We start from the raw sequence: 12,466 nt of genomic DNA, 5'->3' as shown, positions 1-12,466 counted from the left end.
GCGGCGGTCGCGGCGGCGCGAGCACGATCCCAGACGCGGTATCGCGGCGGCGGCAGCGGCGCGGCTACCCCGGGTTCGGTCCCCTCCCTCCTCCGCTCCCCCCTCCTCCCCCTCCCCTCAGCTCTGGTTCCAGAGGAGTCCGAGACGCGCGGCGAGGCGGCGACAAGCTCTGGGTGAGGGTCTCTGGAGTGTGAGCGCCGTTTCAGGGGAGAAGAGGGAGAGCCCGGGGTCGAGAAGGAGGTGAGGGCTCTGAGGGGGAGAGTGTCCCCGGCGCGGGCCGGGGAGCGCGCGCTCCGTCCCAGCCTTCAACTCGGCCTCCTTACCTGACCTGTCGCCCTGCACGGCGTGCTGTGCTGTGACCGGGGGGACCGACCGAGAGGGGCCTGGAGCCGCCCTTCTTTCAACCGCTGTCTGTGGCGCCTGGCGCCCACCACCTGCCTCGCCCCTCCTGATACAGCGTCCGGAGCACTGTCTCAGCTCTTCTCCCCTTCGCGTGCAGTTGCCCTGCCTTACTGCCCACCGAGAGAATCTGCCCTCCCTTTCTTCATTTTTGTCTCTTTTATTAGCTCTAGGAATTTCTTTGGTGGCAGGCTTCGAATGGGATCTGCTTAGTGCTACTTTTCTAGTCCCTGGGGTAGGAAGATTTTCTTTACCTTTTCTTTGGTGGCGCTTCAGGCAACCTACTTGGAATAGTTAGTACCTTGGGCCCTGTTTTCCCAAAACTGGTTTGGCCTTTCGTCTGTCATTGCTTGCTTCTTTTAAAACTGATGCTAACAGGGTTTAAATCAGTTCATCTAGGGGTCCATGAGAGTTTGGATTGGAAACTGTCAGGTAACTTTTTTTTTTCTTCCTCTTTTTGGTTTTTGACATTAAATACAAATACGTTTGTCTCTGGAATTTGACTTTATGAGACGGCCCAACTGTGACTTTTGGTAGAAGGATTCAAATGTCAGATTGGAATTTTACTGGGTATGATGACTTCAGTGCAGGTTGTTGGCATTTTTTTTAGTACACTGGCCTTTTAATATTTTTATTTTTAGATGCTGGATTTCTCAGCCTTATGTTAGCCCCATTAAATCTCTTCCAAAAACAGTGCCCCCATCCCCAAGAAACTGTTTAAAATTTGAAGAAATCTGTTGTAACATTTAAAATAATTTGATCACAGAACTTTTCAGTGAAATGTTAAAAATAATTTCCTTCAACGCAAAGCTTTAATTTTGGAGGGGAGATCTTAAACTTATTTCTGAAGTTTGAAGTGTTCGCTTATCCAAAGGCCACCTCTATGTCTCCTTTTACCACCCTCTGACATTTTTTGTTAGAATTTGATAGATTTTTCTACTTTCTCATTTCATAGAAATGAAAATTTTCATCCATAGTATTTATTTTATAGAAATTTCATTTCTACTGCTGTTGTTCATAGATATTTTCATGCTTTCTCATAAATATGTCAGAGTGCTGACTGTGATGATCTGTAACTAAAATAATTTCATCAGTAGTTGGGACTTCCGCACGTGTTGGCAGCTGCTTGGTGGTGAATTATTGCAAACTTTGAAAACATTTCAGATTGATTTAAATATGAAAGACGTTTCTTTTAGCTTCTATTTGTAACTACATACCCACCAGTATATGTTTGTATCTACACTTTATAGGCTATTTAGTAGCAAATTTTCTCTTCTTACCTGAATGTTAGGGATGAGAAAACAATTTCCAGAGCCTAAGAGTTTGTCTTTTTCTATTCCTAGACTATGAATAAGTAAATGGGTGGATTTTTTTTTTTTACCCACAAATGGTATCAATTTAGCTGATGCACTTTCTTTGGTATAAATCACATCAGGTTTTCCAAAATGAAAATAATTTTATTTTTTATCTCCGGGAACAGACTTTATGGCTTGTGGGGCAACTTTTGCTAGCTGTTTTTGTAAATTAAGTTTTTATTGGGATATAGCTGTATGTATTCATTTTGATGTTGTTTGTGGTTGCTTTTGCAGTGTAAGGGTAGAACTGAGTGAGTAGTGGGACAGAGACTCGTATGGCCTGCAGAGCCTAAAATATGTATTGTCTGGTCCTTAATAGAAAAAGCTTGCTGACTCCTAGTTTATTTTATTAAAAATCATGCATATGTAATATAGAAAATTTTTTTCAACATTTATTCATTTTTTGAGAGTGAGAGAGACAGAGTGTGAGTGGGGGAGGGGCAGAGAGCGTGGGAGACACAGAATCTGAAGCAGGCTCCAGGCTCCAGGCTCTGAGCTATCAGCACAGAGCCCGACACAAGGCTGGAACTCAGGGACCGCGAGATCATGACCTGAGCTGAAGTCTAACGCTCAACCGACTGAGCCACCCAGGCGCCCCGTATAGAAAGTTAAAATGAATCAGAAAAGTATAAAGAAGAAAGTAAAAATTGTCTAGAATCACACCACTCAGAAGGGTTTGTTTTTGTGATTATTCTTATAGAATCTGTTAGTTGTTTTTGTATAAATGGGCTCATATTGTTAAGTGTTGGTTTGTAATCTGGTTTAAAAAAAACCCTCATTGTCTATTTATTTATATTTATTTGTGTATTTGTTTATTTTATTTTAAGTAGGCTCCATGCCCAACCTGGAGCTCAACTCATGACCCTGAGATAAAGAGTCATATGCTCTACCGATGTAGCCTGCCAAGGTGCCCCCAAACTCAGATTATTGTTACATCGCTATTGAATACATTTGTACTTCTGCATCAAAGAGCTCACTGGAAAGGGGCTGGATGAACCAGGTTTTCCTAATTTGTTTACCAGTTAAGATAAAAATAAAATCAAGAATGAAAGATGCTTGATGGTGATGGTGGTGGTGGGAGCACTTCTGGTGTACTGGTACTTTTCCAATACTTTACGTGTATCACCTTACTTACCTGCAGCAGCTCTGTAGAGACATGTACTAGTATCCGTATTTGAAGATGAGGAAACTGAGGTACAGAGAAATTAACTGCCCAAGTTTGTCAGCTAGTTAATAGTGGAGTTGGGATTTAAATCCATGCAGTCTGGTTTTAGGACCCAGGCTCCCAATATGCTACAGAGCCTTTCCGCTCAGGGTAGAAAGTTTAGACAGTCCAGGGGTACATGATGTAGAAATTTGTTACACACTTTATTTCAGTTTCACTCTCCGTAGAAACCCACTGTTAATAGTTTGATATAGAGATTGCCACCTCTTTGTATGCTTATACAAATGTTTATTCCCAAATCTGTCCACATGTGCAGGTCTTAAAAAAATTAATAGACTTCATTTTTTAGAGAAGTTTTAGTTTTACAGAAATTTCTATGCATGGTATAGAAAGTTCCCATATCACCTACTCTGTTTTCCCTTATTAATAACATGTATTAATGTGGCATATTTGTTACAATTGATGAACCAATATTGTTACATTGTCATTAATTAAAATCTGATTATAATAGGGCTCCTCTTTGTGTTGCAGAGTTGTTTTTTAAAAAGGGATTCAACCAGTCATTGTTCTATAGTGTGCTTTGTGGTTTTCAAAATACAGTGCTTCTGGACTTTTTAATGCAAATGAACATCATTGTTCAGATTAATGACACATATTTAACAGTCTTCTTGGAATGGAAAAGTTGCTTGAAAGTTACTTCATTCTGTTTTTTTCTTTTTCAAAAGTTTATGTTATAGTGCCAGTTGCTTTTCTCTGAAGGAATGCTTATTTTTTGATTGGACATTCTGGTTCCTCCTTGAAGCTGTTCAGCTTCTTGGAGATTTTGTTGCTGTTCTTCGTTGGAAGCGTGATAACACGTCAACCTATTTACCATTAGCATTCTCTGCCTCACTGAGACAGCTACTTCCCCATGCATCTTTTTTGTTCTCTTCCTTTTTCTCAATTTCCAACACTTCTGTTCCTAGAATATAAGCTTTAGCATCTAATTCTCCATATCCTTGTACTCTTGATTTTATCTAGTCTTACCCTGGAATTTCTTCTGCATCTGAGAAATTCATTGTTCAGAAGAACTGAGTCAAAGTTGCAGCAGACATCATCAGATTCTTTACTTTGAGTGTTTTACACTAGGCCAGGATTTGGGGAAATGGAGTCATTGAGCGGTTATCTTTTTCTTAGAATCTCCTTCATTGATTCCTACTGTCATGATTTCCTCAGAGTTCTTGTCCACAACAAAATGGGTGGCCTCAATTATGAGCAATGACTGATTTCTGGGACTACCAGCTTATGAGATGTTTGTGCACAAACAGAAGGATCTTGCTCCTTCTCTTTGGTGCTGCTATAGAAACCTTTGCACAAAGGGATAGAAATTAGAAAAAGCTCATGAATTCCCACCAATCTGGAGATAAGTTTGTAGAGTATCTCTTTAGAGCTCCTTAGCAGCAATAGTATTTCTGCAAAACCTTGGGGAATCAGGACTCAAATGGATAGCTGAGAAGTTAAACACCTCTGTTTTTTTCTCTTCTTTTGTTTCTAAGCACTTCCATAACCTTTTCAACCTTTCCTTGTATTTGGAGCCTGTTTTCCTTATGGCATACTGCACTAAGATTCTTAGTCACTGTCCTGTTTCGCTTGTTCTTTTTTTCCTAGGAGGAAGGTCAAGGTAGCAACTAATACTTTGGTGACCTTAGAGAAGCATGAATTGTGATAACACTGGCAGTCTTGGCATCATTTCAGATGTTTCTTCTGGAGTTCAGTCATCACTTTCAAAGATATCTTGGCTACAGTTGCATTGCTGTCTCTTAAAATGTGCATATGGAATTCTGCAATAGTATATTCACTTTCTTCTTCTTCTTGTTTTAATGTTTGTTTATTTTTGAGAGAGAGAGAGCGTTGGTGAGGGGCAGAGAGAGAGAGGGAGACAGGATCTGAAGTGGGCTCTGCACTGACAGCAGAGAGTCCCATGCCAGGGCTGGAACTCACGAGCTGTGACATCATGACCTGAGCTGAAGTCGGGCTCTTTTTTAAAAAATTTTTTTAATGTTTGTTGATTTTTGAGAGAGAAAGCATGAGCAGGAGAGGGGCAGAGAGAGAGGGAGACACAGGGTCTGAAGCAGGCTTCAGGCTCTGAGTTGTCAGCACAGAGTCCGACGCGGGGCTCAAACCCACAAACCATGAGATCATGACCTGAGCCAAAGTCGGACTCTTAGCCGACTGAGCCATCTAGTATTCTTGTATTTTACACTTTTTTCTTTTTTTTTTGTAATTTTTTTTTTTTAACACTTATTTATTTTTGAGAGGCAGAGAGACAAAGCATGAGTGGGAGAGGGGCAGAGAGAGACACAGAATCCGAAGCAGGCTCCAGGCTTTGTGCTGTCAGCACACAGCTGGATGTAGGGCTGGAACCCATGAACTGTGAGATCATGACCTGAGCCAAGTCCTGATACTTAACCGACTGAGCCACCCAAAACCCCTCTTTTATTGTTTTTAAGGAGGCTTCATGGCCAGTGCAGAGTCCAATGAGGGGCATGAACTCACAACCCTGAGATCAAGAGTTGGATGCTTAACTAACTGAGTCACCCAGGTGCCCCAGTATTTCACAGTTCTATTCTATTCTGTTACAAATGAGTGTATAAAATCTTAGAAGCTTATATGGCAATGTAGAAGTTAAAAGAAGAACAGTAGTGGGGTGCCTGGGTGGCAGTTAAGCGTCCAACTCCTGATTTCAGCTCAGGTCATTATCTTATGGTCATGACGTTGAGCCCCACATTGGCTCTGTGCTAGGCATATAGATTTAAGATTCTCTCTCCACCCTCTGCCTCTTCCCTGCTCACTCTTGAGTGCTCTCTCCCTTAATTGCTCTCTTTCTCTCTCTCAAAAAGAAAAAAGAGCAAACTTGATGGGTTGATCAGATTCTTCTCCCAGAGATCAAAGATTTGCAAAATGTTATTGGAAGATCTGTGTTCAAGATAGTGTAATTGTAGGAGAGCAGATCTTTCAACTCTTGAGGAAAGTTGTCTAGATGTTCTGGGTAGCAGTGACCAATTGGTGCCATAAACGTCACCAACTTTGCCAGTTCTTTGCTGGGTTTATTTGGTTGCAGTTTGAAAATCTCTACTGAGATTTGCATTGAAGTTGATTTAGAATTATTTTAGGTGGTGCTTACATTCTGTAGTTATTCTTCCTAGTACTTTCTTAGATCTGTTCATCTATTAAGATTTCCTACTTAGCCCTTGAAAGCAGTGTGATTTTGCCACCCCTCTTAAAAAAATCTGAGTGATGGCCAGTAGATTATATATTTCTTGAGGGTAAAGAGAGGATAGCTTTCTTTATATCAAACAGCAGTCCTGGTGTATAGCAAGTAGGGAGTAAATGGTCTTTTTAAAACCTAAATTGGATTGTATTCTTTTGCTAAGTGAAGTGCTTCAATTCTGTTAAAAACCTTTTCAAAGTCTTTGTGAAATACAAACTTGAAAAATTGCAGCTTTATCTCCTCTTTTAATTCTAAAATGAAATAAGGCTGATTGATATCCTAGAACCTGTTTGTTAGGAATAATTAACCTAATCTATTTAATAAGTACATTTAGTATTCAGTTTTGGAAGTTAAATGGATTAAATAGAGGATTTGTTTCACGTGATCCATGGTTTTGATTTTTCTGTTTCGTAGTATACCATGCGTTAGAAGGGATGTATGCTGGTTAAGTGATTATATAGCCTGACTTACTCAGACATTTTAAGTGTCCAGACCAAAGGAAAAGTGAAGCTAAATTCTGGAAACCGCCAGAATGTCTTCAGACATGGGGAAAATAACTGTGGGAAAGGACAGTTGAAGTTTTTTGATGTAAGAGCACAGAAAAATAAGATTTTTTTAATAGCTGACTTACAGTATTGCATATTCTTTTTGGACTTCTGTATTTTCCACGTTATGTACTAGAAAACAAAGCATATAAAGCATATGGTCTCGAAGAGACAAACTTAATTACCTTATTAAATTTTGGCCAGCTAGGCCTTTTGTATGCATTTTTTTGTTAGTATATTGCTGATTATTTTTCACTGGCAGCATATTCACTTTAATCCTATGTGCCCCAAAATCTTACTTTAGTGAGCATGTATACATAATTGTATCTGTACATTCCTTGGGTCAGGGAAGAAAGTGGTGGTAGTAAAAACTGTTTAGCATGTTGGAACAAGAGGGTTACTTTTATTTTCTTGGAATTTATTTATATCCAATTTCATCCAGAAATGTAATAAAATATAAGGAGGAAAAGGAGGAAGCATAATTCAATGACTAAGAATAAAATTTGGATTTGGGTTTTCTTGGCAGCAAAGGTAAAAATGGAAATATGGTAAAATACATACCACTAAACTGGAAGGAGGAATAAGACCAATTTTCCAGGGGTAAATCTTTTCTTGACAGATTTTAAAGAACTGTTTAAATTGGGAATTACATAAAAAGCTGTTTCCTTAATTTTTTGTTTGTTGTTTGTTTTTGCTAGAGGCCCTAGTTAAAGGGCTGGGACCAAGCATTAGCATTTCAAGCCAATGGAAGAAATTTTTTATGGGGTTTGGTTTGAATTTGGGCTGCACGTGTGTTTTTTATTTGGCTAACAGATTTTTTTTTCTTCAAAATACTTCAAACATTCAGAATACAGAGACCAATATAATTAACATTCATGTATCTACTCTACAGCTGTATTAAATCTTAACATTTTTCTCATTTCCATTTTTTTAAGAAAAAAATTGCACATACAGTTGAAGCACCTTCTTGGATTACATTTCAGTTTCTTTAAAGAAGTAATGATTATCATGAATTTGGTGTTGATCATTCCTAATGCCAATTTTTATGTAATAACTGCATAGAAATACGTTTGTAAACAAATCATAATATTGTTTTGCATATTTTCAAACTTGATGTAAACAACGTTCTGCATATTCTGTAACTTGTTTTTCATGAAATGTCTGTATTTATTTATTTATTTAAAAAAAATTTTTTAACGTTTATTTATTATTGAGAGACAGAGAGACAGAGCATGACCAGGGGAGGGGCAAAGAGAGGAGGAGACACAGAATGCGAAGCAGGCTCCAGGCTCTGAGCTGTCAGCACAGAGCCCGACGCGGGGCTCGAACTCACAAACCGCGAGATCATGACCTGAGCCGAAGTCGGATGCTCAACCGACTGAGCCACCCAGGTGCCCCTATTTTTAATTTTTTAAAATTTATCTTAGAGAGCGAGCCTGCATGACAGTGTGGGAGGGGCAGAGAGATAGGGAGACTGAAGATCCAAATTGGGCTTTTGTGCTGACAGCATAGAGCCCGATGTGGAGAGCCCCATGTAGGGCTGGAACTCATGAACTATGAGATCATGACCTAAGCTGAAGTTGGAGGCTTAACCAACTGAGCCACCCAAGCACCCCATGAAACATGTCTTTTAGATTCATATGAAACTGTTGATACATTACCATTTTTGACCTACAAGAATGACAGTTTCCTGTGGTTCAGCCTAATTATAGTCATCACTTTTATCTGGGGTACAATTACATTATTATATGAATACATCCATTTTTAATTTATCATGTTGATAGGTATTTAGGTTGTTTCCAATTTTTCCTCTTTTAAAAACAATGCTACGTTGAACATTCCTGATTAGGAATCCTTGTGCACATATTTCAGCTCTTTGGCAGGTTTTCTAAACTGCATGTTGGAAGCCATTAATGGGTTCTGAAATCAGTTTTAATCAGGAATTAAAATAGGATAGAAAAGTATTAGGTTGTATTACAGGCAGTATGGATAAAATGTTTTGTGAAAATTTTGTTTTTGTGTATGTGTATCTATGTGGTTACTAAGTGTTTTTTTTAAGTTTATTACAATTTTTTTTTTTAATGTTTATTTATTTTTGAGAGAGAGAGACAGAGCCTGAGCTGGGAGGGACAGAGAGAGAGAGGGAGACACAGAATCCAAAGTAGGCTTCAGGCTCTGAGCTATCAGCACAGAGCCTGATGCAGGCCTCAAACTCACAGACCGGGAAATCATGACCTGAGCTGAAGTCGGATACTTAACTGACTGAGCCACCCAGGTGCCCCTGTGGTTACTAAGTTTGAAATGAAGTGAAAATTACCCAGAAATGAAGTTATTGGGTTGGAGATTATGGAGATTATGGGAACTTTTAACTATGTCATAGATTGCCTAATTATCCTCCCAAATTGTGCCACTTTATTTTAGCACGAGAATATGAGAATTTGCTGTTTCCAAATCATTAGGATCCATGGCATTGCCAGATTTTTTTATGTGTTTACAAATCTGATGATATTTTTACAGAAAAGTGTCATATCATCTTTATTTTTCTTGATTAATTATGCGATTGAACATGTTTCAATTGTTGAGTGACTATTCAAGTTTCCATTTCTTGAATTGACTATCTGCTACCTGTCCTGCCTATTCCTTTGTCTTTTTAAATTGATTATAGGAGCTTATTAAATATTTTAGTTGTGTCTGCTAAATGAATTGCAAATATTTTCTTCCAAGCTATGTGGTTTATTTGTTAACTTTTTATATGGTTTTGTTGAATATAAATGATTATTAAATCTATCACCATTTTCCTTATTTGTGTCCTTTGTGTCTTAAGAAATCTATTCCATGCCCCAAGGTCATTAAGAGTCTTCCATATTTCTTTCTAAAAGTTTTTGAAAAAATGTTTTGAATATTTTGCCTGAGAAAAAAAAGGTATTTTTATATAATAGGAGGCAGCGATCTAATTTAATTTTTTATATGCATAATCAGTTACTACAGATTTAATCTAATTTTTTATATGCATAATCAGTTATTACAGCACCATTTAACAGTGTGTTTTAGAATTTGAATTGTTAATCTTTTAAGCAGTTTTGGTTCAACACAGTAACAGCCTTTGTCTTTACTCAGGCTGTTTCACATGTTCAAGTTTGTAACTTCTGGGCAAGAGGAAATGATTGAGTGATTACTTGATTCAGAAGTACAACCTAGAGGAGTAGATAGATACAGAGCATATTTGTAGATCTCACCCACGTCATTTTTCTCAACCACTTTTGTAATAGAACTGGTGTGCAGTTTAAGGATACACTTTGAGGAAACAGATTTCTGTCTTTTGCATTGCTGGTTAATATCCACAGACTTTGGAAACCAGATAAGCAGGTGTTCCGTTGACATCTTGATACTTGAAACTTCAGAATATAGTTGACCTTTGAACTACATGGGTTTGAACTGTGCAGGTCTACTTAATACGTGAATTTTTTGTAGTGCAGTACTGTAAATGTATTTTTCTCTTATGATTTTCTTAATAACCTTTTTTTTCCTCTAGCTTACTTTATTGTAATGGTACAGTGTATAATACATATAGCATAAGTCCAGTGTCTTCCCTCCAATTCTGTTTCTTAAAGGCTTAGAACTTGACTTTATATTTTGGGAATTTGACAAAATAAATTCAGATTTTTTTTTTTACTGAGGAGTAGAAACTTTTTTGGTCATGTTTATGGTTTAGCTTTTTAAAAAGTCAAATTTATTGAGTATAGTTTACACTCTATAAGATTCACCCTTTTTTTAGAGGTACAGTTCTGTGAATTTTTGCAAACATTGCTGAAGGATTTTTTATGCCAAAGTGGACTTGATAACTAGTGGAAAGGCCTATAAAGTAGCAGTGCAGCAAATAACAGTTGGCATCTTTTTATCACTTTAGAAATCTTTATAGGAAGATTTGCATTAGGCATAACAATAGACCAGTTGTGTGGTCTGCTCCACTGACTTTTCCCCCAACTGTCATTCACATGATGATGGGATTTGTTTTTTTTTTTTTCCCCTCAAGAAAGTTGGTCAAGTGGGATATGGCAGTTAGAACAGGTTCCATGTGATTTTACTTAAAAGTTGGCCTACTTCATGCTAGGGCAAAAAAAAAAGTAGTGTAAATGATTCAAAGTGTTGCCTGTCTTTATATATTCAAAATAATTAAAAAAATTTTTTTTAATGTTTTTATTTTTGAGAGAGACAGTGTGAGTGGGGGAGGGGAAAAGAGTGAGGGAGACACAGAATCTAAAACAGGCTCCCTGAGCTGTCAGCATAGATAGAGCCTGATGCAGGGCTCGAACCCACGAGCTATGAGATCATGACCTGGGCTGAAGTCAGATGCTTAACCAACTGAGCCACCCAGGCTCCCCTATTCAAAGTAAATTTTAAAAAATAAACTGTTTGATTTGAAATGTTTCTTTGTGTTTATAACAGTTAAGGTTTTATGAACATGAAGGCTTGAGAATGCTTATCTTAAAAATTGAGATATTTCTTCTTCTCAGTTGTCAGCTGTACCATTTTCTTAAGGGCTGTATCAGTAGCATATGTTGGGAACTTTTCCCATTTTATCAGTCACTCACTCCCCCCCCCCCCCCCCCCATTCCAGTTTTGTTTTATTGACATTTTTCTACTCAGAAATGTTTTGAGTGTCTGGGGAAGAATTCCAATTTTAATCAGTCGTTTCATTGGTTCTGGTATGTAGCAAGGCTCTATGTTCTTCCCTATTTTTTGACTGTTTCTTAATATTTTCAACGTTGTTGTAAAGTACAACATATTATCAGTGTTCAAACTCCTGATTTTGGCATTTAAGTAGTATGCATTTAGTAGAGCTTATGTTTCATGGAAACAGAGGGTTGTGAATAAGAGCATTGATTTGGGTGTTAGGCAGAGTAGGTTGATTAGGTAGGTTAGTTTGCCACTTGTAAATATAGTTAACTCAGGCAAGTTATTTAGAAGTTTCCTGGGGGTTTTGTCATTTCCAAAATGGAGGAAATAATTGTACCTATCCCCCAGGATTGTTGTAAAGATTAAAGAGATAATTCATGGGAAATATTCTTTGCATGTAGTAAGTACTCCTCCTCTTTCTCCTCCTGTTCTTCTCCTCCTCTTTCTCCTCCTCCTACACATCCAACAAAGGTTTTGAGTTCCTACTTTGCATCCGTGTTATGAAACAAAAATGGATTCTAAAGGTTTTCTGACCCTAAGAAGTTTCCAGGAGGGGAAGGCAAACATGTAAATGGATAAATGCAGTAAATTGTGACAGGTGCTATAATAAAAACATTAATAAGAATAAAGGAGTTAGTGTTAGGAGCCTGGGGAGGTCAGGGAAATTAATTTCTGCCCCTGAACTTCTTACAAAGTTTGAGTAGTAATTCCCTATACATTTATTTGGCAAATACTTTTTTTGAATACAGTTAGTGTGTGCCAGTTGCTGTTTTAGGTGCTAGGAATATAGGAATAAAGAAGACAATGTCTGTTCTCTCAGGGGCTTTCATTCTAATGGGAAAAGAGCAGTAGTAAACAAAAATCTCACAGACAAGAAAGAGATTAAAAGGTCATGTGGTAAGGAGTAAGTTGAGTTAGGAGGTGCCAATTTAGATTGTGTAGACAGAAGGATTCTTTGAGTAGGTGACTTTTAAATTGAGATCAGCATGTGTAGAAGGAGCCTGCAGTGGGGATGATCAGAGGGATGAGCATTCCAGGCTTTGGGAAACCTGGTGACATAAAGCCCTTTGAGCTT

General features: G+C 38.1%; 1 protein-coding gene and 1 pseudogene across 5 annotated transcripts in view; one reads left to right on the top strand and one right to left on the bottom strand.

Annotated features, from left to right (window-relative positions):
- ADIPOR2 (adiponectin receptor 2) overlaps positions 1-12,466 on the top strand; it is a 78,126-nt gene that overhangs the window by 2,283 nt on the left and 63,377 nt on the right. Inside the window, exon 1 of one of the 5 annotated variants that reach the window (XM_015061484.3) lies at positions 11-173. The exons of 1 other annotated variant lie outside the window; for it this stretch is intronic. The gene's annotated coding sequence lies outside the window, so the exon portion shown is untranslated. Of the gene's footprint in view, positions 1-10; positions 241-668; positions 832-7,935; positions 8,106-12,466 lie in introns of those variants that run through there. 3 more of the 5 variants (XM_015061485.3, XM_053225647.1, XM_053225646.1) reach the window with 3 other exon arrangements.
- On the bottom strand, positions 2,865-9,959 carry LOC113603546 (protein SDA1 homolog; annotated as a pseudogene).

Source organism: Acinonyx jubatus, chromosome B4 (assembly GCF_027475565.1).
Source record: "Acinonyx jubatus isolate Ajub_Pintada_27869175 chromosome B4, VMU_Ajub_asm_v1.0, whole genome shotgun sequence".
Lineage (NCBI taxonomy): Eukaryota > Metazoa > Chordata > Mammalia > Carnivora > Felidae > Acinonyx > Acinonyx jubatus.
Note: the sequence above shows the minus strand (reverse complement) of the source record. Positions and strands in the feature narration are given on the sequence as shown.